Below are 26,846 nucleotides of genomic sequence, written 5' to 3'. Positions count from 1 at the left end.
CCCCAGCCGAGATCTCGGCCTCGCTGCAGCCTGGCACCATGATAGTGCCTGCGCTTCCGACGGGTTTTACGCTCAGACACTTGGAAATGCTCGTAAGAGAACCACTTAACAAGTCTTTTCTCTAGCTGCCTCAGTCTCTCTCCCCATGCCTTCAGCAATCTGCTTCACTTCCTCTGGTCCTTATTTGTCCCTCAGTGAGGAGCTTCAATTTCAGAGCATCCTCAGTGCCTCGCAGTCTGTGGTTTTTCTCATTTATAACTCACAGAATCAATCATAGAATGGGCTGGGCTGGAAGGCACCTTAAACATCATCCAGTCCGACCAAACTCCGTGGTTCCTCCCAGCTCTACTTGCTGCTGACTGAGAACAGGAAAGGGAGAAGAAGCTCCAAGAGCCACCATCTCCCTTACTGCAGGCTCCATCTCAGACAAGGCTGTAAAGCCCCGGTTACAAGAGCAGTAACGCTGGAGATTTCTTCTCCATATTTATCCTGGAGCAGGCATGTCTGCTGAAGGTGTCGGAGTCCGTGATACACTTCATGTCAACTTGACACCTCTGCGCTAACCCTGCATCTGCTCTGGGACTAAAGATATAGTTGGGACAGCAGTGACAGACAGTGCCTGATCTGGCACGAAGCCTGGCTGTTCAGAGTTAATCCATCAGAATTTTTTAAATAAACTGGAGCTGGCAGAGAGACTTCAGACCAAGTAAATACTTGCTCTCATATGGCAGCACTTTTAATCCCTGTCCAAAAGACGCTTTTACTGTCATCACAGCAGTCCCCTAGTCCTTTGGTGTTTCAGTTCTCCTGTAGCTGTAAAATAGGGATTGCAGCACCTCTGTAGTGGGATTCACACAAATACCACGTGAAATCGTGCAGCTCCTTGGAAGCAACGCTGAAATGATATTGATCGTTTCTCCTGACTGGCACTAAAATCTTCATAACCCTAACATGCATCAGTCCTGCAGAGGGCTGGGGGTACGTGTACGTATATTTGACTTCACCCAGAGATTAGCATTCAAAGTAGATGAGGCTGCTCGTTCTGTGAGACAGTTACGAGAGTACACTGGAGCATTCAGAATAATCAAGTAAGCACATGCAGGATCAGGGGCCAAGATGCAGTTGTTTGGAAAAAGTATAGTTCTGTCTGGCACAGAGAAAACTCCAATGAAAAATGATGTTGATTTCAACAAATACTCAAGATATTCCCATATTTTACTTTATATTTCTTGTATAACAGTACAACTGAAAGGAGAGAGAGAGCCACAGCTATTCTTGTTGGGGAAAGATGTTAGCTACAGATATTTTTTTAAAGGTTGTCGTAGCTCATCCCTTTACAAGCTTGAACTTGATCCTGAAAACCGCTCGCTTCCATTCATTGATCTGTGACTCCGTTTTAGTGATAAAAAATGGCACCTGAATATTTTAATATAATCAAGTGAATTTAAAAGGGGAAACTCTTGTAATCTGTAAATTATGCATCCAAAACTTATAAAAAGTTACTTCGGTTAATCAGGGGATGAAGGAAAGGTGTTTAAAGTTAAAAACACTGAACGGATGCAAATGCTACATTTTAAGAAGTCAAAAGGTATTGCTAAAAACAGAAAAATGACCTTTTTTGATACGTTGATTAAACGATCAGGTGTTTTTTCACTTGGGACACCTGAGAGACAGAGAAACAGGTTAAGAGAATGAAAGCTGAGAGAGTGGAGACAAGATTCTAGACAGGTAAATTGTAAAACAAGCTAGTTTTTGCTTTAGGATGTTTCTTTAAAGAATGTGTGTTTGTGGAGCCGATAACTGAAAGCACAAGCACATGCGCTGCCCATACCACGCCATGTGGGGAGAGCCTCCACAGGCCAGGGAGATGAATAGGATTTTAAACCTGGGATGAAACAAAGTGAGCGTTTGCCATCTCCTGATTAATTACATTGGTGGAAATAAGCTGTTTAGTGGAATAGTAAGATCTCGCTGGGTGAAAAATGCAAGCCGAAGTTCATGCCCCTCACTTCAAAGACGGATGTAAAAAAAGAGCTGCGGTATTTCTGCGTCGCCCAGAACACACGTTTGGTTCGGCTGAGCCTTATCCCCCAGACTGCAGCTCCGCTGTAGCTTCATGGTGCAAAGTCTTCGGCAGCAATTCGGAGTTAAGACACAACTGCTCTTCTCTGCCGGTTCCTACCCCTGTGTGCTGCCCTCCCGGCTGTGCCAGCCCTGCTGTTTTTCACATCAGCGCTGCGAGTCAGGTCAGGAAATTGATCTGGCTGAAGAACAGCATTCCTAAGAATGTGCTGGTTTTTTTTTTCTTCCCTCCAGCCAGATAACTCCGACTGGTTTCACATGGCACAAGACTGAGTGGCACAAGCGCAGGGTGGTGTGCTGCAGTCCGGTGGCAGGAGGGGGACGAAGGCTGGAGGCTCAGCCAGCACGCAGCAATGCCGCCCGACGCGTGCGGTAACGAGTTAGAGCCACATCTCCTGCAGGCACATCGCACGCTGCGTTCTGTCAAAGAGAAACAATTCCCCTTCAGTTCAGCTACAAGGGACTTGCGGTGTGGAACAGAAAAAGCTGCATTATTTCCTCTCATTAAATATTTCTGACTAGCTGCAGTGTTCACCCTGTTGACAGACATGAAACCCTAGCAGGTCACTAATCCCCTACCTGCTCCCATAGGTAACTGACTCCTGAGCACAAGCGTTGCCTGCAGCATTTTGTGCTGGGAGGTGGCCCAGCTGCTACAGAACGAAGATCTGAGGTTGCTGATAATCCCGCAATCCCGGGGTTATGTTTCCAGTCTCACCCACACCCTGAGTCATGTGTCTGCTGCCTCAGTTCCTCCTTTTTGTTTCCCCGATGAGCACATGCGTGCACTCACATGCATGGGTGCGCAAACCGCACGGCGTGGGGTTCAGGAAGGCTTCCTGCGTTTCAGCTCAGATTTATGCAGCCTTGATTTCACCTGAAGGAGTTTTCTAAAACTTAAGTGCTTCTGGATGCTGAGGTGCAGCTGAAACAAAACACTCAGCTAGGCATCTTGGTGGAATCTAAGCAGGAAGAGTCTGATCGTGATGGTTTGGCTTGTAGGTACATGGCTAGTATAAATAGTTGTTTCCTCTAGACAGCAAAAGCTGCATATTTCTGTCTTTGTGGCATCTATCCATTATTTATCTTTCCTTGAGAACTCCGCTAGTTCCTCTGCTGCCTGTTAGCCCTCCTCTCAACTTCTGTGTCCTGATCCTTGGCAAACTCTCCATCCATCCATCCTTTCCCCTGCCCCCAAACTCTCCCTCATAGCTGAAGGGTCAGCCTAATTATAAATCTCTTCTGATAGAGTCAACAGTACATCTACTTTGTGAGAGCTCTTAGTGTATATTTGTGAACCGTGCTGCCTCTGGTGCTGATGGCAGAACCAGCAGGTGACAGCACGGTGCCCGGCCAGCTGCCCTGGGTACGGCTGTGACCCAGGAGGGAAGGGTGCCAAACCCGGCGAGTTCTCATCTCCTGCTGTGGAAGTCCAGTACTTCTCTGTCATCTAGGCTGGTACTGGGCTCTTGCTGTCCCGAGCCTTATAAACAGGTCTTTTTAGGGTATGTGCAAAATATTTTCCTTCCCGTGCTGTTTTCAGGAACACTCATTTAGATTTGCTTGCTTTTTCTGCACGTTGACATGCAGATATCCGGAATGCCCGAACAGATCTCAGTTCAGAATTGCTGCTTCTGAAAAGAAGCCGGTCATCCTTCACTTTGTATACAGATCACTTTCTTCCACAAATAAAGCTGGAATTAATTCTCCATCAGGATAAAACCTTTTCAGGTGAAAGCATTTCTGAACTTGAAACGCCTGGGAAAATGAATGCAGCAGCTTCCCCAGACATCCCAAAATCTTCAAAAGGAGTAAAAATGAAGGAAAAAACACTGGCAACAGCCAACAGCTTACTTTGAAAGGAGCCCATGTGGAATGATGGAAGTGCTTGGAAGGGAGACTTCCCAAGGGTGAAAAGTGTTGCTTAACTGCAGGACTCTTTGAAAAGACCTGTCTGTGCTTAAACTCCAGATTCAGCTCCGTGCTCTTCACCCAGGCATGTTTGTAGCCAACGTCAGTCAGAGCCAGAACACTGACTTCTCGGGAACTGTTATTTTTTCTTTTCCTTTTATTTTTGGAACCAGTTCAGAACTAGTTGTGAACGTAGTCCCTAAATTATAAATGACTAGCTGTGATAAGGGACATGCCTGCTTCTGCAGTAGACTCACTCCTTTGAGCTGTTGTCCTCTGCGCGTTGCCCTAACGCAAGTCCTCCTTGGTGTCCAGTGCTGAGCTAATAATTATTTATATGCCTCAGAGGGGTTTCAGGGAGAATCTACATTATTTTTTCTGTGCTGTGTGAAAAAGCCCAGAGAAGATTTTTTTGTTTTGTTTTGGATGGTCCCAGTACCTGTTGCAGACTAGATCATATTTTATTTCTTCTTTGGAGGCTCTGATCTGTCTTTGACCTCCTCATTGCATAACTAAAATGCTTTCTTGGTGCACTTGAGTTTCCTGAAGACTTCAGTCATTGCATGTGGAGGATGCGATGTGAGAGGCTGGCATTTTGAAACAACCCTTCAGGGAGTCCCTTGGGCACTGCTGGCTCTCGGGACGCGTAGCACGAGCTGAGGCTCTGTTAGGATGAGAGGCCTTTCTACCTGTGATGTTACCGAGACTTTTCTATCAGGATTGCGTATTTCCAGAGCAGACATCTTTGATCATGTCCTACCTAGTACAAGGAGCGACCCATCCAAACCAGCGGTGTTGTTTAGACTCCCACTGACTTGTTTGGGTGTCCCAATTCAAGGAAAAGCTGCAAAAGCAAAGGCAGAAATAGAGTTCCTCTTGACCTTCCGTTATCTATAGACAGAGTCATGGGTCCATAAACTCAGTGTTTAGTTAAAACATAACTGCTGGTACTGTTAAGTTTATAATGAGGAAAATGAGGCAGAGATCAAAAGATTTGCTTTTTGTGGGTTTAATTTTCTTCCTCGTCTTTGCACTTTGGTCGTAAACACTGCAGTCCCCCCTCTGCCCTCCTGTTCCATATACTGAAGATTAAGTTGGGAAATATTTTTAGAAAAGGCGTAAGTATACAGAAGGGAGTATTAGACTGTGACCTTATAGCTGCGTTTGAAGTTTTTGAAGGCTACATGGCAAACATCCTCGGTATTTCCAAATTCTCAGGAAAAGGAGTTTCATAGATTGCTCTTCATTAATTTAAGTGTACTAATTGGCCACATGTATGTTTATTCCATCTCTCTCATGCATGCACACAGAGCAAAGCCAACACATATATTCCAAGAGGCCTGAAACAGATAATGGATCCACAGTGTTGCCTCAATAGCTACTGGCATGGAATAAAAAGTACACAGCAAAACAGGAAAAGGAAGGCTAAAACTCGATTAAACAGATTGCTGCATTCAGGAGTGTGCAGTCATCTGGGAACTTAATGAAAAAAAGTTGAAAGAAAAAGTTAAAACAAACAATATACAGGCCTCTCTTGTATTTTTGAAAATCCCTCGCCATCTGTGTGGTAAAATGCCTTCAACAAACCAGCAAGCAGCATAGAATTGATGTATAGAATTAGCCTTTCATTCCCTAACGTAAGCAAAATATCAGGTTATTCCTCATCACTGGAATCCAAATTAGGCCTCTGCTGTTTGACAGGAGCTGGAAGGAGGATATCACGGATTCAAAGAAGGAGCTTCTTTGTCTCTGTTACAGGGCACAAATATAATTTCTCAAGGTAAACACATGTTATCAATAGAAATTTATGCCACATGTATGTAACACAATATGGCTTCAATTATCTGTAAGAAGAGGTGTGCAAAATCAAGGTGATTTAAGAACCTGGCCTATCACCAAAGCCAGCTAGATCTCTCGCTGTTTCTGTCATTTGAAGCCAAGATCTCCTGCTGAATACTCTAATCCTCTTTAATCCTGATTTGGATTTGAACTTGAACCCCAGGTCCTAGAATAAATCAAACACAGATCTTAACATGCTTTTTCCAGACCATTTCTGATGATAACACAGCCTCTATAGAAATAATCTGGCTTTCCTTCTATAACAATTTCCAAGAGCTATAGCAAGGAATTCGGCTACTTTCCTGACTGATTTCACAGACGTACATTTTCAGGTTGGGTGATCTAGACAAATTCTGCCCCATGCCCAATCTCCCCAGCCCCTCCAAAAAACACACAAACAAACAAACAAAGAGAACAGTCTTTCACCACTGTTTTAGGGTTTTATATTAGTAAATGTGAAAACTGTTTTAGAATAAAGACTCTGTTGGGGCAGTCTATCAGGTCAGTTAAGCAGTGCTTTTCCACCTTGCCTGCATCCCATGGGACTCCTCCCGATCTTCAGGGCAATCAGCTCAGCTGCAGTATTTGAGTTCTGCTCTCGCCCCACAAACTGACAGAGCTTTTTGAAGGGACACGTGCTGCTTCCCACTGGACAGAAGGTGCAGGAAGGGACTCTTTTCAACTAAGTAAAGCAGAAACGCACCTGTTCTTGCCCTGGTAGGAGCAACTCTAACCAATGCTGCAGGTCATTACCACCAGAGTCCAAGAGAAGCAAAGCTCCCCTGCGATGCTACCAAGGGCATTACGTCTGGGGAAGTGCCGTCTTACTGATGGATCGTGTAACACAGGACATTGCTTCCTTACGCATGAAGTCTTCTGGTCAGAAGGGATCTTACTTGGTTAGCCCAGCCTGGGCTAGTGAATCCTTTCGAGGCTGACCTGTAAGTAGCTCTGCGTGACCTTCAAGAGCCGGATACCTCTCTCAAGTCAGACTCAGGTAGCTAAAATCTGGCCTTCCAAATGTTAATAACACAGGAGGTAGAAATTAGAACTACCATGGAGCTCTGGGTTACTTTGGAGGTGGAGCAGGACCTCTCATTACACCCAGAGAGCCCAGACTCCTACAGACTACTTCTACATATAGCCCAGTCCCCATTAAAGTGATCGTGGTTGGGAGCACCAGCCAGCTAAGGTCAGTGGCAGGGTGGTTTGTGCTGTGGATGCTTGAACTGTATCTGACCTGTAAACAAGTAGAGGATTTCGAGCTCTTGTAGAGCCAGTGTCTTAACCTTCATTTCTACAAATATTTGTCCAGAAAAATAGGAAACGTTTTGAAAAAAATAGGCGTTATAAGTGTATATGTTGAATTTCCACCTGTGTGAGCCATAGAGACCAAAGATCATTTCATGGAGCTGGAAATATCCCTACAAGTTATGAAGCCATGATAGCACAACAGACAGACGATTTATATGTAGAAGTAGGGCAGTGGAACCCTGGTTGCTAACTTTCTATCTATTTATTTTTTAAAATAAGGTTCCAGTCCCATAGAAAAAAAAGAGATACTAAAACTTTAAGATGTAGTGCTCATCTCTGTCTGTCTGACGTCAGATATGGGACTTTGTGCTCCACTGGTAACGCAGGGAACCAGGCCTATTTTAGCAGCCACATCAGAGGACAGGTTTGCAGCCAGAGCTGCCGTTTCCCCCAGCAGCTCCCTCCTGTGAGATGAGTTTTTGTCCTTGTTCACGGGTCCCCCACCGCAGAAACACTACAGATGTGAACATCTAAGGTGGGGACATTTCTCTCTGAGCTCTGCTGAGCATTCAGCTGCAATCCCTGCACCCGGTGGAATGCAGGTGGTAGGCAGCAGTCTAATTACTTCAAGGACTGCAAATAGAGGAAAAAAAGTATGCAAGGAGATGAAACCCCGGTCCAAATGGAATCAGAAGGAATGTAGCTGTTTACATGAATGGAGCCAGGATTATCCCTCTAGCCAAGATGATAAGACCCTGAAGTTTATCTATACATTTACTCTTGTTTTCTGCCAGCAATAAACACAGTAAAAAGATAAAGAAGTATCAAAGAAGCTGACTGTGCTACAAGGGATGTTTCTCCTAGCTTCAGGCCACAAGCTTATCTTGCACAAAGCAGTAAGTATGAAAGCCGTTGTGCAAACACTACGCACCATTGTTTATTTTGTCATATCACAGCTAATCATAACCCTTTCAAAATGCTGACCCGGTATTATGGAAAGCACCACACTGTCATTGCTGTGGAAGGTAGCCACTGCTAGATTGGAGAGTTCACTTAAACCACTTCAGCTGTGGCTTATGTGCAGCGTTGTGTGGGGCTTCACAGCTCGTCTGCTCTTCAGAATGAGAACTGAGTACAGGCAAGATCTGTTCTGCATATGAACTTTGACGTAGTCTAAGATCTGACTTATTTACTATGCCATGCATGACACCGTCGTAGCTCTGAAACTCCATTTCTCCATGCGTTGACAAGAGAGAAGGGCTTCACCACGCAGCTCTTCCCAAGTGCTGTTGTAACCATCATTACCTCTGCTATTTTAGTGTAGGGGTGTGTCAGAAAATGGTGATTTTAAGGTATTACTGGTCACAGCTATTCGTCCTCAGCAGGACAAACACACCACCACAGCGAATCAGGTGTATCCCAGACGTGAACAAGTAACTGCTCATGACTTGATGTATGGGTTAAGTGTCCATTTGTTTGAGAGTTTCTTTTACGTGGGACACTCTGAATGCCCATCGTCTACAAATCCTACAGAAATGACCATTTGACCTCAGACAGCCGCTGCTGATTTACTGGACTGAAAGAATCATCACGTGGAGAAAGACAAAATGAGGAAACTGCAGGGACTTGTGCTGCCTCGCTGCTGAAGGCTACAGCCTCTAGCGGAGCTGGCAGCACACCTGCCCGGACCACAATTTAAGGTCGGGCATATTAACCAAAACTCTCTGTAATTTGCACTGAGATATTACACTGAGCTGGAGCAGCAGGATTCTGGCAAGGGGCAGTTGGCAGCAGCAGAGCCAGGGAGGACAGAAGAGCAGCTAGAGATTTCAGCCTGTTTTCCTTTGCAAGCGTGACGTAGGGGCTGTTGATTGTTTTTGTACTTTTCTTTTTTGGTGAAGATGCTGACACACACTTATCTCCATTAAAAAAAAAAAAAAAGGACTTTGACAGGTAAAGCTTTTCAAAAACTTCCTCCCAGACAAGAAATTTAAAGCCTACTTGATTTGTTTCCAGTTTTGATTTCTGCTTGTTGCAAGCACCACCAGTTTGAAGGCAACAATAATGCTCCCAGATACACCCGAGGCTAGAAGGGCATTGGCGTTCCTCGTCCTTGATGGACTTGATGCGTTGCAGGGTTCATCCTTCCCGTCACATGGCCTGACACATGGGGAAGAGACAGAATTACACAGCCTTCCTCCTCCCTCATCCTCCTGGGAGCTCTCCCATGGACACGGTGCACCGGACACCGCCTCTGTCAGCAGGCTCCAGCCCTGCTTCCCTTCTCCTCACAGTGAATAATCTCCAGCTCCTACTGGGCAGCAGCAGCAGAATGGAAAATTTTACCTCTTTGTTTATCCACCACCAGTAAAAAGGTTTAATCTGCGTCTCTGGTCATTTAATGCCCTGGGACCAGCACCTGAAAGTGTACTGCAAGTCCAGGACCATTGCCATCAGCTTCCACTCGCTTTATTAGGTTCAGGAGGAGCCAAGCCCAGGGAAGCAGGGTCATTTTTCAGCTCTTGCACAGTTCTTTAGCCAGTCGCTACCCTTGCCTGTGTGGCTACAGCGCCAGGCATCAGTGTGTAAATCAGCGCACTTCTGTCTTGCTGAGTCTGCTAGACAAACTCCCAGCAGAGGTGTGAACTTCCCCAATTAATCTTAATGAAGTGTTAACTTCAAAGCTGAGCTGCAGCCATTTATAGGTTAATAGAACCTTACAGAAAAAGCCTCCCAGCTTGAGTCATTAGAAAACAGCTCCAAGGGGACAGGATTGGTCAAATTTGGGGGTTATTCTGGGATCTGGAAGAAATCCCACTTCACTGACAGCCTTTGCTTGTGCACCACTTCCATTGCAGCTGCATTGTTAGGAGACCGAAGGGTCAGGCAGCCAGACTGGAAAAACTGTTCTGTGAACGCACGCTAAAAATATCACTGGAATTGAGCAGATGGCACCAGATAAGGAGGCCGGGATGATAACGTCTGTAAGGAACTGTGTCAGCTTACTGAGCTAAGTGATGCCCTTGCTCATACTATCCTTTACCTGACTCATGGCAGTGAAGTGGCAGAGCCAAATTCAAGTCCTGAGCCTAGATTTAGCCTATGTATTTTCAGGATCCTTTTCCCCACATCGTGACTTCAGGTCAAGTATTTTACCCTGAAAAATAATGAAGTGTATGCTTCAAATGGGCGTGTAGGTGCTCGTGCTGTTACTATGACAGTTTTTGCTAGCATCACGTTCAGCCATTCCACTCGTGCATTTGCAAGTGGGTATTTAGGGTCATGGACAAAGGTCTATAGGAACAAGTCCTTCATTTTTAAGAGTCATACAATCTTATTTTCCTGGTACTGTGCAGCAGAGGCAGAGCCTTTGCAAAGAAGTCTTCCCCAACATGTCTCTGCCTGCGTTTTCCTGCTGGAGGGATCTGGTTTGCAGCCAAGGAGCCCACCTAAGAACGGGGAAAGGAGACAAGGAAAGCAGGGTTTGGAGAACTGGGGTGACCCATCAGTACGTATTCACATCCCATTCCCAACATAAACCAATTGATCTTTTTGCTTGTTAGTTACTCTAAACTAGAAGAAATTTATTGGACTGGTGTAGCTGTAGGGCGCATAGAGGCAGGCTGGTGGAACACGCCCTGGGGGCAGGTTCACCGGTTCAGACTTGTACAGCTCACACTGCAGCTAGTAAAAACCGAGGTACCTCATTTTTAACTGTCAAAGGCAATAGGAAAAGCATCTCATTTGAAACAATCACATGGATCTGTTTGATATATCCCAAAAAGGCAAAGCTGCTGTGCTGAGCAGTGCAGATTTCACTCCGGATACAAGAACTTAAATATAAAAGAGGAAGATCCTTCCTGGCGCTTTATTACAAGCTCCCTCGAAGACCTCTGACTCAGCTGATTATTAATTGCCAGAACATGCCCACATTTGCCTGTGTAAGCTTCTAAAATATAAAATGGGAAGAAAAAGAAAACGTTAAATTATTCCTATTTTGAGAAGTTGAAAAGTAAATGGCTACATTGCCATGGAGGCTGTTTTTTGTTTATACTAGTAGCTAATAATGAGGAAAAACTACAACTAGCTGACGAGAAGCAGGAGCTCACTACCAGCGCTGCAGCCCTGACCTCCCCCTCGGCCATGCTGTGCCGCGAGCAGTAGTAGCAGGGCACAAAGCTTACAGAGCTTTAGCTTGGCTGACAGATGTTGGTCAGATGATGCAGACAGCATAACCAAGCGAGCACTAGCTCTGCCACATCCACGAGACTCACTTCCGAGTACCTCACAGCCAGCTACGCTCCCAGGGTGAGGAGGCAGTTGTTTTCACAGCGCAGGGTGTTTTCACACTAGCAGTTGATGTGTGTCCTCCTTTCTCTGAAGTGTCGTGTTAGAGAGGACAGCCCGTTAATCTCGGCTTGCTAACAGCAGGCACAGTCACCAGGGGAACAGCTCGAAAACCAGGGGGAGGCGAAAGGTCCCACTCCTTTCAGAAGCAGCGGGTCACTGCAGAGCCAGAGGTAGGACGCAGTTATTTTAACTAACATAGTTTTAAGCTGACCGGAGAAAAACCTCTCAGCAGCTTCACGTCCTGACATCTGTTGAGCTGTTGTGACACTGCTCAGTCACGAAGCCACATTTACAGCTGCCAGTAAGTTCTTTGCTAAATCAGAGAGGCTTTTTTTTATTATTATTATTGGAGTGGGAACTTTAGTGGATGTTTACTACAAAACACAAGTTGCACAGGCTGAGAGCTCGGTGCTGCCTCTCCCTGCTCCCGTCTCTGTCCCCCTCAGGAACACAGTGGTGAATGCTGACCCCCCACCCATCACCTCCTTCCTAGTGCATACGTTCAGGTGGAACGGTGCGTGCCACACAGATCACACAGGCGTCCTTTAAGGACAAGCTCCAACACGAGCTAAGCATTCAGCAGCTCCCAGTACAGTAGATTCCTTTTGCAACTGGTTCTGTATCCAACTTGAAAGCCTGGGCTGTGCTCTGTTCTCCAAAAACTGACCTTGATGTATGTATTGGAGCATAATGGAATAATACTTGAGCTTGATTTGTCAGCTATAATCTACACCCTTTTTAGTTTTAGTTGCATAACTCATCTGTTCTTCATTTAGAAGACTTTGTAGGGACCAAAAACCAATTACTAGGAAAAATAGTGATTCTGCATTGTACAGATCAATTATTAATGTTTAGGACTTTGCACTATTTCTTCTCTAAGTTATTGCCACTTACACAGTAAAGGGAAAAAGGAACAAAGCATCTCATAACAGAGCAGCCCTATTGACCAGGGAGAAACAAGTGCTTCCCTAAATGCTGCCCAGCAGGTCTGCCAAGACATCACTAAATAAGTCATGTTATTGCACTTTTTTTGTCTGATTTGCATAACAGAGCCTGCAAGGGTTTAAAACCAGACCAACAAAGATACACCTTCAGATACGAAATCACCTAAGCTACAAAGGCACAAGTTCTTGAGCATCTCTCATCTCTTAGTTAAGCTCAGTACTAATAAACAGGGGGGTGTGAGTGTGCATGCTTGTGCCTACATATCTGTGTGCATAGATGGAATAAACAAGTAAACCATGACTCTTCAGTCCAAGAAAAAGTGCCTGAAGAAATAGTGTGGCAGAAGCCTACAGTGTCAGGTGACATGCAGAAGGTGAATAAGAGCTGATTGCTCATTGTACGTCACTTCAGGAATTAATAGGTGTCATACGAAGCTAGCAGATAGCAAATTCGAGATAAAGATGTTGTTCTTCACATTATCTGTTATGTCATTAAACTAGGACCCAGTCCCCCAGTGTCTGAAAAAGGTGAGCAGGGCAGGCCCAGAGATCATAGCCAGCTTCGGCCAAGAGCCCAGAGCAGAATGCAGCCTTACAGCAGCAAGGCAAAGCCAAGGCCAAGAAGTCAATCCACATGGAAAGGTTAGGATCAGGTCCAGCAAGTACCAGCTGGGTGCCTGGTAACACGCCAGGGCTGAGGGCAGAATGGGATTGCAGGCCATAGCCTGGACCAATATGGTCTACAAATAAATGGCAAAGTAGCTGAGGGATGATGGGGGGAAGAAGAGGGTTCTGAGGTCTTGTCACGTGTGGCATTTTCCTGTGTCATATGAATCTGTACTTGAGCATACACAGCCACAGCTTACCGGTAACGTGGGCAGTAACCTCCCCAGCTATTCGGCTGGAGGAGCTGAACTGTTAATGTTCAGGTAGATGAGGATCAGGCCCTGAGGATGAGGACTCAAACCAACAGACCGCAATCGCAGCACCTGCAGACAGGTATAGGCATGAAATAGCACTGCACAGGTCCACACAGTCGTGCTTCTGAGACCCAACACAAGACTAATGCCGTGATTTAAGTAGTGCTGTGCAATGTTAACCTCCTTCTGAACAGAGAAAGCTCCAAGAGACCCAACACCTTTTACTTTTCCTCCCATTGATGTTTCATGTTGCATTAAAAAGGCAGGAAATATCAAAGAATTGTAACGTGTCGATTCATGGCAGGGAGTCTGTCTGAGATGGCTCTTAAGCATATGTAATATATTAATAATTCTCAGTCTTTCATGATGTGGATTGGATTTTGACGGACTATGGAAAGTCAGTCAACGTGAATCACAGCCTGTCATGTGAATCACTTCCCCTTGCATCTCCGATCACACTCTGGCAGGGGTAACGATAACATTTATGGAAAACTAATGACAGTTATATCATTAATTTGTTAAGCTGCTGAAAATAAGAACACCAACACCAAAGTATCCCTTCTCTCTCTGTGGACCACTAATGATATATTTGCTAAGGTTGCTGAGCCATGGGAACATACAGTCCTGTACTTAATAACGTGAGTCATTCAAATGGAAATTTTCTGCTCTGAAATTTTATGACTCTAATTAACAGCATTAAAAAAATCTATATTTTATGCTTTTTTTGTAGCATTTTTGTTTTGAATATTACCTTTAGGATATTTCCATTTTTTTAAGAATTATAAACAGAAAATGAAATAATGAAAGTTCTACTTGTGAAAAAGGGAAGTTTATTGGCCTAAATTCATAGGTCGGTGTCCCACACCACATATCAAATTGAGAAAACAAATCTTTTTTTTCTTTTTTCCTGCTGATGCAGTACAGAACTCTGTTTTTAATTAAAAGGGCAGTTGCCATAATGACAGTCCAGGGTGTTGAGACTCTTGTTGTGTTTTTAGGTTGGGTAAACAAAGTGCATAGAAGGGGCTGAGGAAACGCCTGGGTTTCTGTAAGACTCAGCAGAAACAGACGACGATCGTGACACTGTGTATCCTACCATGACAAGCCATGACAAGTAAGAAAATGGATTTGGCCCATCAAATCCAGCACTTCATCTCTGTTACGAGGAATCTCTCAGTTAGAATGGGAAAGGGGAGCGATGGACCGCAAGTGACAAACTGCAGAGGCAGTAATGACAGGGAGACGAAAATACGGTACGGAGGACATTGCTGTATTAGCAAGTGTTAGACGGAAATGGCGAGGCGGGCAGCTAGCTAGAAATGGAAGACTCATCTGGACAGAGAGAGAGCTTCTACCCACAATTTGATCTGCAGCCAAAGCAAAAATGTAGTTGGTATCCTGAAAGAGCCAGTCCCATTACGCCGGTGTGATTTGCTGTTCTCCCTGATTTTGGTTCCACTCGCATGTTCTATTTCCATAGAAAAAAAATGTCCCTCTCCAGACAGTAAAACCCATGAAAGTGTCGTTATAAATGAGCACGGTCACGGAACAGCTCTCGTTCAACAGCTTCTTGTTGGCTTGCATGCTGCCTTTCTTGCTTCCCGCAGCCTCCTCCCCAGCCTGCCTTGGTTCCTGGAGGAATGCAGCACAGCGCACGTAGGACTTTTATCCAGGGCGCTTTGAGCTCTCAGCTTGTTACCACCAGCCACTGTGCTAGGCTTGGACATCCCAACTTACTTTCCTAATTCTGCAGCAGATTGTCTGCACATGAAAAAAAAGCCCTTGTATTATTTTAAGCTATTGTTGTGTATTAATAGCTTTATTATTCTTACAGTCATTTTTGTTAATGACACAGTACTTTGAGACAGCTTTGCATGGGAGGGTGCTGCAGTGTGCTGGCTGTGCGGTTAGCGATGGTAAGACTATAAAGATAACTTCCCATGCACATCATACGGCATCTTGCTTTGTGTTCAAGCTTGCTCTTTCTGTTAATCAATACTTTTTAGGATTTATTCAATCAAATCTTTCTATAGCAAGTTTTATACTCCTTGGCAATGTGCTGCTTCTGCTTCTTTTCCATTTTTCCTCCACCACTTCCAGTCCACAAACTCAGTTTCTTTAAGACTCAGCAGAGAGTTGAGCAAGAGGAGACTTGGGCAAGCTGAGAGCACTAAGGGGTGTGGGGAGGGAGAGCCCACACAGGCTGGTTTGGATTAGTGGGTTTGATAGGAAGAGTTTGGGGGCAAAGTAGCAGAGGATTGGAAACTGGGGTTTATCTTGTTAAATGTTATCGTGTTACAAATATATATTTAAAACAAAGACATATAATACATGGTTTATATAAATATAAAATACTAATGGCTTGATTTATCATTTAATCATAGCCCCATCCAGTGAATTGGGTACAGAAAGGGACCTCCTGTTTTCCTGCTGAGAACTGAGTCCTTCCAATCTAATGCCTTGGTGTGGGCTAGCTGCTAGGGAAGGGTGTCTCCAGGAGAGCTTGTCAGCTCAGCCGCACCGCTCCCCCGACATCCACTCTCTGTGCTCACCCCATTTCCCTGAGCACCAGACAATGTAATGTATCTTTGCTTTAGCCCCTTGTTCTCAGTCTCCTGTAACCCCGTTCTTGTTTCACCAGAGCCCTGATGGAGTCAGGAACGAAACACATCCTTTGCAGGAGCATTTTTCAGGGTAAGTGAATACTGTATCTCGAAAGCTCACTTAGAGAGATTACATTAACACCGAAACTTGTCACCTGCAAATGCATTGTCAGCTCGGCTGCTTCTGCGTCATTTATTCTTACAAAATGACAAGTGTACTAACATCAAAGTGTTTGGTATCACCAAGGAAGGAGGGAAATCACAGCTTAACTTCTTTTCCCTTCCTAAATCTCAGGCTGAGTTCTCCCAACTTGTAAAGCTGGAGGTTTCCTGTGCATCGTGGAATATAGGTCCCAAAGCCCACCAAGAAAGCGTATTATTTTCTGACTGCAGCAGCGCTCTAAATAATCTGTGTGGAGCCACCACAGTACTTGGTAGCAGTCTGTAAAAATAACCCTTGATTTCCAGACTCGATGGGCCTGGATCGAGTGTCCAAAATCTGGGAAGAGACCATGAGAAACTGCTCAGCCCCAGCCCTGAGACACGAGCAGCAGGGCCGTCCGGAGCGTGAATAACTGGAATTTGTATCAGGGTGATGGTGATGTAATTTGTACAGCTGGGACATCACACGAAAGCCAAGGAAAAATAAGAAACAACACATTCATAAACACAGACACACACAGATTAGCGGGAAGTTTCACCTCAGGAAATCATTGTGGCTCTCTGTTCCTGTCAGTAATGTGTCTGCAAATGTCACCCAGCAGCAATGCATCACCCCGTGAGCAGCCCCAGAACACAGAGGCGACCAAAATGGTAATGAGAAAGAGGTTGCCAAATACTTTTGAAAAAAAGTCAGGGATTGGACCCATCGGGAGAAAAATTACGCAATAAAATCAACAACGTGCCAAGAAAACCAAGGCCGAGGGAGGAAGCTGCCTGTGCCAGTCCTGGTCACAGAGGAGAAAGCTGTTTCCCTGGGAGAGGACACTGGAGCTGGATTCAATATTTGCTTCTCCTGCTGGTCGACTTGCTTCTCTACCGAGCATCTCAGACAACTGCTTTTGTCCAAACCAGTGTTCAGACCTGCAGCTGGACTAGGTTTTAACGTGGCATGGGAAAATTCCCTGCTCCAGAGAAGCCCTGTTTTCTTCCTTTGCCTCACCTTACAGCAGAGCTCTGCTGCCTGCCCTTAGAAGAAAGACCCCTGTTAAGTTCATTACAGACCAACGATTATACAGGAGAAAAAAAAATAGGGAAAAATCAGGAAAGTTGAGTTCGGTTCCCTGCTCTCCGTGAGCTGCTCACTGAAACAAGAGGCTCCAGGCACAAGCCAAAGGCTGCACCCTTAGGTAAAAGTAACAAAAGACACGGAGATTCCTGGCTATCCTGCTAGAAATAAGAGTCCACAAGGACCTAGCACTGCAAAACGTCTCTGGAGGTTCAGCCGCTGGTGCCCTGCTGCTGGTGGGACAGACAGTAATAGTTAGCAACCCGAATTCGGTGAGGCTCTGGCTATACAGAACAGAGGGTGTAAATGCCAGTGCCGTGCTATCACAGTACGGTAAAAAAAAAGGGCACTCACAAACTGTTTGTGTGCCTTTGTATAATTCTGAATAATTCTGATGAGCACCAAAAGCTGCGTAGCCTGTGGCTGTTCACTGTCTTCGACATTTTCCTCCAAATGCAACGCCCTAAGAAGTGTGGGGGCCATGCTCCGAGGAGCACTGTTATAAAAGCGCGGGGACGGCGCAGACATCGGCAGGGTCGCTTTCTGCATCACCGCAGGACTGCGGGACTGACCTGGGGCCTTCACCCTTGTGCCTGCTGCATTTCTGAGGCGCCTCCGGCCGCAGAGGCTCTGCTGCTATTGCCGGCCAGTTTGCCAATCGTGATGGCGATCACAAGTCTGCGAGGAAATGAAGTCACAACAGTGACTGGAAGAACTTCAGAAAAGCCTTCCATTAGGCAGCGGGGACTGGAAACCACTACTGACGAGGGCTGAACTGGAAGCAGTAGAAACCCCGTGTCTCGTTACGAATTGCCACAATACAAGGATTACGGACATGGCTCTGGTTGGCGGCGCCATGCTCCAGGTGGACCAAAGAAGGACTTGGCTCCGTGGAGTACTCAGAGTTTTAACAGGTTAACACTGGCAAGTTTGTTTAATACACTGAGCTCAGTTCCTGTTGGCTAATGTTAATGTTGGCACAATTAGGCTGATGAAAACACTGTGCAGATGTCCTCTGGTGATCCAGTCCCTCCCCAACACTTGTAACTATCAGATAATAAACTCTTTTTCCATGATTGTTCTGCTTGGTGATTCACAGAAGATTACTTACACTACTTCTCCGCTTCCTTTTGCGATGTGTCTGGGCTTCTTACCTAACCCAGGACTTTCTTCTCGGCCGCTCATTACTGGCCAGTCATGATTTCTCAGGGATTTCTTGCTGCTCGCTGCTTGTGGAGAGCAGGCCGGAGCTAGGAGCGCCCAGCACGCTGCTTGCTTCCAGGCTGGGGCCACAGCTCGGCTGTGAGTGCAGGGGAGGAGTGGTAACAGGCACAATTTCATCTCATCACTTGACTTGAAATCGTTACAAATCCTTCGGCTTGATGATTTTTTTTTCTTTAAATGAGAGCTTTTTCTCCTAACTGAACTTGCCTTACTCCTATGTAGTGGATTCCCAGCTATAACTTACTGAAAGCTATATCGAAACATGATTGTAAATTAAAGCTCCTGCCTTATTTAAACCTCTATTTAGAATTATCAGAACAAACCAGTTTTCCTATTGGTGCTTAATTAATTCTTGTCCATTGTTTTTTGCCTCTTATAGGTAAATTTTGCTATCTCACCCCTACTTTTAACGATGATTGCCTTTCCCTATAATCATTGCTAATAAAAAAATAGAAAAAGGAGAGGTAGATGTTGAAAAACCAAAGGCTGTTGGTGGTGGCAGTTGTCCACCATGAGAAAAGCAATCCATGGAACAATTACTGGCTGTAAGAGCTCAAAGGTATGAGACAAACCTTTGTTCCCTTTGAGTCGTGGCATCATATGGTGGCAACACTCTTCTGGTTCTCTTGGCAGCAAGCTCTAGCGCCAACATGAAGGCCAGGATGGATTTGAGTCGCTCCGCTTGCCCCCACACCTGCTGTCTTCCCGCTCAGTAAGCGCTGCTGAGATTCTGGAGCATTTCAGCGTTGTTCTGCAAAGGCCTCCATCCACGGCGTGGAAAGCAGACTATGAAAGGATGTGCTGGAAGCAGTTTTAGTCCCCTGGCTGTGTCTGGCCAGAGGAACGCGGGTTTCGCAGCGCTCAGACAGCTCCTCAGCCTGGGTGTGTTGTCTGCTCGGTGCCCAAGTTCCACTCCTTCCTCTGTACTCTCGATTTTACGGGGAGGAGAGCTGTGTGCGTGTGCCAGATGAGGGTCACTGTGTGGTATGGTCAGATTGGGTCAGAACAACCAAGGGCCAGGACCCAGGGACACCCAGGGGTACGTCCCCACAGCTCAGCCGAGTCGCACCTGGTGGCAGTCCCTACTGCCAGCAGGGGAAGAAACCCTTGATGTGATCTGCAGAAGCCAGACTGCCTCTGTGGCGCTGACTTATTTTCAGCTGCTAGAGCATATTAAGTAAGCATTTTCCCAGTATTACTCTTCCATGCAAGCCACCGCTTCAGTTGCCATAGGGATGGCTTGTGCCTGCCACTGGCAGGGATCTCAAGGCCATCTCTCCGGTGATGTGATGTCTGCTGTCAGGCAGTGAAAGCCCCCACTCATTTGCATTTCACAGCTACAGTGACGTTTATTGCCAGCATCAGAGCAGATGAAAAGAATGATTTGTTTTACTTAATTTATTTTTTCTCACATGCTAGTTACAATTCGATTTTATATTCTCTTTCGGTAGAAGTCAACATGAATCAAGCCAGGAAACTCATCAGCTGAGGCAAGGAATACAGTGCTGACCTTATCCCCAATCTAAAGATGTCATACACGTTTTCAAGAAACATAAAGCCCAAGGAATTGATCTGTGCATGGGGGGAATCAGACCCGAGCTGTGCATGGTGGGTGGCAGTGGTCAACTGTGTGCTTCAAAAGACATTCTCACAGAGTGTTGTTAGTCATTCATGTGCAATAGAAAATGAGCAAAGCAGCCTTTCTTCCACTGCATTGTTTTAGTGCACAAAAGTCTATGTTGACAGCATTGTTTCTTAATTAAAAAGTTTTGAGCATGAGATGTGATAAATAGGAACCTCTAAAAGGAGAAGCGAATCTATTATTCTAAGTGAAATCCAAGCTATGTGTGATTTGTGTTTCAGCAGACAATTCTGGGGAATTTGTCCATATTTATTAAACAATGCCATTTAGATAGAAACATAAATAGAATACCCCACTTTTCTGCTCACTGTAACAACTCACCAGTGCTGCGTTTGGCACTGCAAGAGCCACGTACCTTCGTGAGGACACCCATGGCCTTCTCTTGCTGCAGTAGGATGGGAAACAGGAGGTGGTGTTCTGGCACCCCTGAGGAAGGGAATGAATTTCCCGTTGATGCCTCCTCCCCAAAAGCTGGGAAAGTGGAATTTCCTTCTGCAGAGCCACTGCACACAGGATGGGCAGGGACTGGCAACCAAAATACAATGCTGAAAAAGAAAAATCAGGGTTCTGCCGTTTCAATATGCAGTGGCTCCTCTTCACAGGATGTGGGAAAGGAGAGCGGACACGGATCCATCTGCCCTGGGGCATCCCCCCGGCATTGATCCAGGCAGTGTGGATGTGAGTGCAGCAGAAAATAATGGATCTTAATAATGCCTAGTCCAGGGAAGGGCGAATGTGTTTTGTAGCCGAGCAGTTTAGCGGAGCTCAGCCTGGAGGAAGAGGAGTGCAAATTCACATATGCTTTCAAGAAGGAGTTTGTTTTCCAGATGAGTCTCTGAGATGATGGAGACGACAATGTGTAACTGCAAGAATGGATATTGTCAGTGATCTCTGGAACCAGCTTTCAAACTTCTTTCAGATTAGTGCACCCAGTTAGTTTGGCAGAGTAGGGCTGCCTCCTATTTCTTGTCCTCCCTGAGCATATTTAAAACAGGCTATGTCTACACTCCAGGACCAGCAATGCTTCCCGTCCACGGATTGCACCCAAGCATGCAACTTCCCACTTTCTTCCCCCATATTCTGGCCTCTGTGGGAAGGAAGGGATATTGCTCTCCATCCAGGTTTCCAATCAAGCAAAACTGTAGGAAAAACCCCAAAAGAATATTTCACATGCAGTCTACATATGATCAGCACCACCCCATCCCTCTTGTGAAAACAGTTGTTATCATTTCCCTGCTGGTCTTAATTCTCATATTCCCCTTGTATCTCTGTGTTGCTTTCCCACTCCATTGCTATCTTGGCTTTTTCCTCTCCTCCATCTCCTGCTCCACCCTCCTCCTTCCTTTGCTCCCCTCAGTCTTTACCATGCAACTCCTCATGTAGGCAAAAAAACCTAACAGCATAGGCAGGGTCCTCCAAACAGGTGGGAAGGACAGGATAACTGGATGTACATACAGCTGCAGAATTCCAGCGTTGCCTGTGAGCAAGCAGCAGGCAAACAAAAGCTGCGCTGCACGGCAGTCAAAAAATGATGCTGGGCCAAAGGCTCCGACACCAACACTGCTCACCCTGAACTGAAGAGCTTGGAAACACCCACACTGTCAAAAGCAGTTTCCATTGACTGACTTGTAAGACAAAAGGCTTTCAGGCTTGACAAATCAGATGTAACGTTTGTGTCTGTGAGAACAGCATGGTTTACTGCAGAGCTGGAAACTTCACCAGATTGCTCGTTGCGCTCCTGGTGCTGTTTGTGTGTGTTATATCCTTGAAAACTGTGAGGTCCTTGTGAAGTAGGAGACCTACAGTAGAGCAAACATTTGTATAGCGTGTGACTCACACAGAAACAAAACTGCTCTTGCAATTAAAGCCCAGGAAAACATCCTAAACCCTTTTGACTTTAGTATCTTAGGATACGCAGTGTGTGCTCAGGAACTGATGCATGGCTGCTGACCACAGGCTCTAGGCTGCCGTCTGAATCCAGCTCGCACGGTGTTTGAATAGCAAACGTGGTAAAGGCACTGCAGCTCTCCATTGAGAGACTTCGCATCTCTCCGAGAGGTAGATTTACATTTTTAACCCTCCTGACTGTTGACGTATTTGCTCTAATAGCGTTCGCAGACAAACCTGGAAAGCTCTGCGGCTAACAGTGCCTCCTGATCTCATGGGGCTCGCTGGCGCTTTCAGTAGACATTTACCAGCAGCTGGGAGCTTGGAGATACAGAATCTATTCTTTCCTTTCACATTTGACTACAGAGCTGTAAATGTCAAAGCCTTTCAAGTGCCCCTCAAACAAAACGAGTTAGTAAATCAGCGAATGTGGCACCGCACACCCTCATGCAGTGCATGTTAAGCTACTGTACTTCATTCACTTCTTTATCCGATGGCTCCGTGAGAAAAGAGAGCTTGCTGAGGCACCGAGATGCCTTAGTCATTTTGTTTGTTTTTTCACATGGCTACTGTTCGTGTTTTGTTTTTTTTCCAAAAGCTGCATCAGATGTGCTTAGCATTCAACTCAACTAGATACATTGAATGAAAAGGCTATTATGTCCTCACTGATGAAATATAATTGAGCCCACTTATAATGAACTCACATACCAAATAATGAAACTCCATTTGTGCGACCGGGGCTCTTTTCCGAACCCCTCGATTCCCATTCCCTAAGGAAACGTTTTATGTGCGTTTCCACCAGTTTAACTGAGCTCACAATTTGGCACATCAGCTTTAGTCAAAAATGAAAGTTCTTCATTGTCTTTATACCAGTGAGAAGTAAGTTTGTGAAAAGGAAACGTAACAAGTAGGAGCAGTTTAATTAGCAACCAGTGCTATTTTCACAGAGCTCCGGCCTGGCTTTGCAGAAGAAACCATTTCTTTAGCACGCGGTTTTTCCCAGTCCTCTCTTTCTCCTGTTTTATTTCTCCATTACCCCACAACCCATGGGTTACTGGATGTCCTCTTTACCTTCAACCTGTTTAAAGTTCGCTACAGCAAATTCTCCAGGAAGCTGCCAGTTTTGGCACAGCCCTGTAATCTGTTCCCTTGAAAACTGTGGGGGCCTTGTGAGGCAGAGGCACAGCCCGGGGCAAACAGCCGTATTGTGTCTGTGGGACTCCTGCAGAGATAAAGCTGTCCCTTCGGCTCAGATCTGGGGAGATGTCCCCAACCTTCTGTACGTGTAAGCGTTGTGGATAAGCAGCGTACTTGGCCAGAAATTCTCTGCATGACCTCATGCGTGTATCTGGAGAATGTCAGGACTGCTCGCTGGAGATAAGGAAGAAGAGTCGGCCCCAGACAGGGAAGATGTGGAAGGAAGGGTGGGCAACACTGCCTCTACATTATGGATTTTAGGGAAAATACATTTGTCGTACGCTTACTCAAATCCAACTGCTTAAAGCTAGGCATTTTTGTCCCCCTGAGCTCTGCCCTAGGGGTGCTGGTGTGCGAAGAAGTCAAACCAAGTGAAGGGGACTTGGTTTTTCAAAGGAGTGATGGGCCTTTCCTGAGGTGGCATTAACCCAGGAAATTTGGGAGCTCTGACAAAAATTAGCTTAAATGTGACCATAGCATGCTGCCCGCCCAGTACTTTTATCAGCCTGGGTGAGGCCTGATCCGGGAGCAGGCTGCTCGCCACCAGAGACCCACGGCTCGGCAGAGCCAACTTCATCACAGGGTGCTTTGGGGAGAGGGTCTGGTGTGTGAGTGGCATCTGCTTTTGATCTCACACAGGAAAGGATCAGTATAGCTTCATACACCCTATATAAAGTGAACGTCTTCAGCAGGTGTACGTGTCAGGGCCCTGCCTGCGCTTAATGGCCCTGAGCAGCCTCACCTGAGGCCTCACCCACGCCCTGCCCATGGTCCCTGGGCCCTATTTAAGCTCATCCCAGGGCCTCTACTTCTGTTTGAGCTACTGGGCTGTCAGTCTTCAGCCTTACTGCTGCCTCCTTGGGCCTGCGCTAGAGTTGGATGCGTTCTGGAGGGCTCCTTGTATGTGTGGCCTTGTTTCCTTCTGTTCCTGAGAGGGGTGGCCCTGGGCCTGCTTGTCTTGTGCTGTGTCTGGGGCTGTTGGTGGCGCTTGCCCCTGTGCTCAGTCTCTGTGGGATGGAGGCAGTGCCTGTGCTGGGCTTGCCCTTGATTCTTTCCACCACAGAGCAGCTGGGGTCCTGGCTGCTCTGTGTCAGCATGTGATGAAACCTAACCAGGTTGTTTGGGTACTGTCTTTCAGGAAAGCAAATGGTACCTTTTCCTCATGAGCTGGAAGATGAATTGCTTGGATCAAGGAGGAGTTCCCCAGACTGCCATGTTGGTGCTAGCCCTTCTGCTTCTGGAAGAGTATCTCTTCATCCATGTGAGTAACAGTGTAGGAACTGACCTTGTCTGTCTCAGAACCCAGGCTCTGGGAATGGGTATTGATTTTTTTTTTGGAGTTCATCATAGACCAAAGATAACAGGTAACAGGCTCTGACTTGCATGTTACTTCTTCTCTGCTCTAAAATGCTTGCTCTGATAGAGGCACAATAGCAGAGTACATATTTTGTTTGCACTTGAAAGGAACAAGTGTCATATCTGAACTGATTTTCTTCTATTACAAAAACTATTGTTAGCGGATACCTTATGTAGGCACAGGCGATAACTTCTGGAGTGAATAATTCTTGTTCACAACAAATTATCAGCCTATTTGTCTTACCAACTGAAGTAGATAGCTATGTGAGTAATTCCTACGTGTTCATTAAATCTGTGCTGTAGGTCCAGCTGGTGATAATCCACATCTGTCAGACTGAAGATGACAATGGGTGCACCTTTGTTAAAGCAGTGTGCATAGGCAGGGGAGTGCTATTCTCAATATATCTATGCTGATATAAAAATGAAATTCAGGTAGAGACAAAGAAGGGCTGGTGAGGTGGCTGGGAGCTCACCACTTTCTGCTATAGCCTGGGAAGTAAATGGGTCCCTGGATGTTGCTTCCCAAACACCTCTTCCCCCAGGGGAGAGGGCACTAAGAGACTCAGAAGAATCTCTGAACTTGCTTCTCTTAGGCTCCATGGGCTTTTTGAAATATCAAGTTATTGGCACTGGTCTCTAAATAACCTGTAATCACTCTGGGTTTCAGATCAGGTTGATGCTGGTGAACTCCCTTACCTCTTCTCTTTGGAGCTTGCTTGTAGGTTAGACTAGGCTAGCTTGCCGTCAGCCTGGTTGTACACCCTGGTAGGTGATTTATCACTAACATCCAGGGAAAGAGCACTTTAGAGGGCCTGCTAAGGTGGTACAAATCTAAATGGAATACTGATTAGAGATGGAAGATGGTGGCAATGCCTAGCAGCAAACTGCTGCCTCAGTAATAGTCCAGTGAGATCTACACCCAGCAGTTTCCTGGTTTTGGTCTTTACCGCAGTTAAATAGTGCTTTAGCAGAAATTCTGACTGCAGGTAGTTGAGCTTAAGGCAAGAACAAAGCTAGGTGTCTCTAGATCGGTACTAGAGAGGGATATCAGCTGCTGATTATCCATCACAAAGAATTAAAGTGTGAGGGTGAATAAATATTGCAAGTCTCTTAAGGTAAATTAGTTGATGTCCTGTAGCCTGGCTTCTGACTGCTGGTGGCTACGGACAAGCTTTCCTCAGCACAGCTTCTCCCTGCCTCAGCAGGGGCTGGGAATTGGAGTGGCAGCTCTCACTGGCATTTCAAAGAAAATTACATAGCACTTCAAACTCAGCATTGCGAGTGAGGATGAAGGACTCTTAGTTATTGCTGTGATGAAGCTAATCCAGTCCTAAGGAGGATAAAAGGTTGCTTAGCAATGCTTTAGCAGTGACTAGCAATGCTTTACTAGGCTTTTACTATTTACTAAGATTTTAATACTGGCTCAGTGGGTTTTTAGTGGAATGTTTTACTATTTTTTGTAATGGTCTCTCCTCTTGAGAAACTGTCAAACTCATCACATATAATGAACAGGCAGCCAGCAAGCATTTGATTGCTGATCATGTGTTGATTTTTGGCCTGACCTCATTAAGATTCCTTATCTCTACTTTTCCTTTCCCTAGGAGTTCTTAAATTAGCTACAGAGATTAGATTATTTAAGTGCTTTTCATATAAATGCCTCCAAGTCTGTTTATTTTTCCTAAACCTCCCCTTGTTCATGTGGAAGCTCATTTCTGGTACTTATAGGAGAGGTGTACTGAGGAAGAGATCTGAACCAGGCCAGTCACATCTCAGAAAATTGTTTTATGGTCTTTAGTAAAGTCCTTTAACAGGGCGAGATGCAGACTGTTCCATTTCATATTCCTTGCTACGATATTAAAAAGCCTACATCTTGATGAAAGGAGGCTACTGTGTAGTATGTTCCTGTAATTTCCATAAAATGATATATTAGACTTGAAGGCAGAGTGCCCTATTTGTGTTCTTAGGTATTCAGCTGAAACACATAAGCATGCACCAAGGAAACTGATCCTCCTCTTCTCTGTTGAAGTATCTGAGTCACGGCTGTCACTGCAGAAAATGTATAGCAATATTTGGGGGAAAGGAAAACACATTAAGGCTGAGGAGTGCATCTGGATTCTTTAAGCATTCCCCCGGCTGTATCTACACTTTGGAGCTGATGGTATCAAGGGAACCAGTAACAACATGGTAATCTCCAGCAAAACACAGCTCACACTTTAACTGCGTCCAGAGACTACTGTGCAGGCAAGCATCTTTGTGTGCCTCAATTTCACAGCCCGGGTGAGGCTTCCACAGAGGGGTGGTCGGGCCCAGCTTGCCAGGCGCTGAGCTCCTCTGTGCTGGAGCTGCTCTGCTCCGGGTGGGGACAGATCCCATTAAATCAGAGCTGTGAGTGGTGAAGGACCTATCACG

At 45.7% G+C, this 26,846-nt stretch overlaps 1 protein-coding gene across 2 annotated transcripts in view; it reads left to right on the top strand.

Annotated features, from left to right (window-relative positions):
- Window positions 1–26,846, top strand: part of PLD1 (phospholipase D1) — a 117,092-nt gene continuing 90,246 nt past the window's right edge. The window contains exons 1-3 of one of the 2 annotated variants that reach the window (XM_080604224.1): window positions 1–92; window positions 15,942–15,994; window positions 24,220–24,342. The gene's annotated coding sequence lies outside the window, so the exon portion shown is untranslated. Of the gene's footprint in view, window positions 93–15,941; window positions 15,995–18,734; window positions 18,915–19,806; window positions 19,964–24,219; window positions 24,343–26,846 lie in introns of those variants that run through there. The other variant, XM_080604223.1, reaches the window with a different exon arrangement.

Source organism: Anser brachyrhynchus, assembly GCF_964034855.1.
Source record: "Anser brachyrhynchus genome assembly, chromosome: 9".
In the NCBI taxonomy this organism is placed as follows: Eukaryota; Metazoa; Chordata; class Aves; order Anseriformes; family Anatidae; genus Anser; species Anser brachyrhynchus.
The sequence above is the reverse complement of the archived record's forward strand: the minus strand, read 5'-3'. Positions and strand labels throughout refer to the sequence as shown.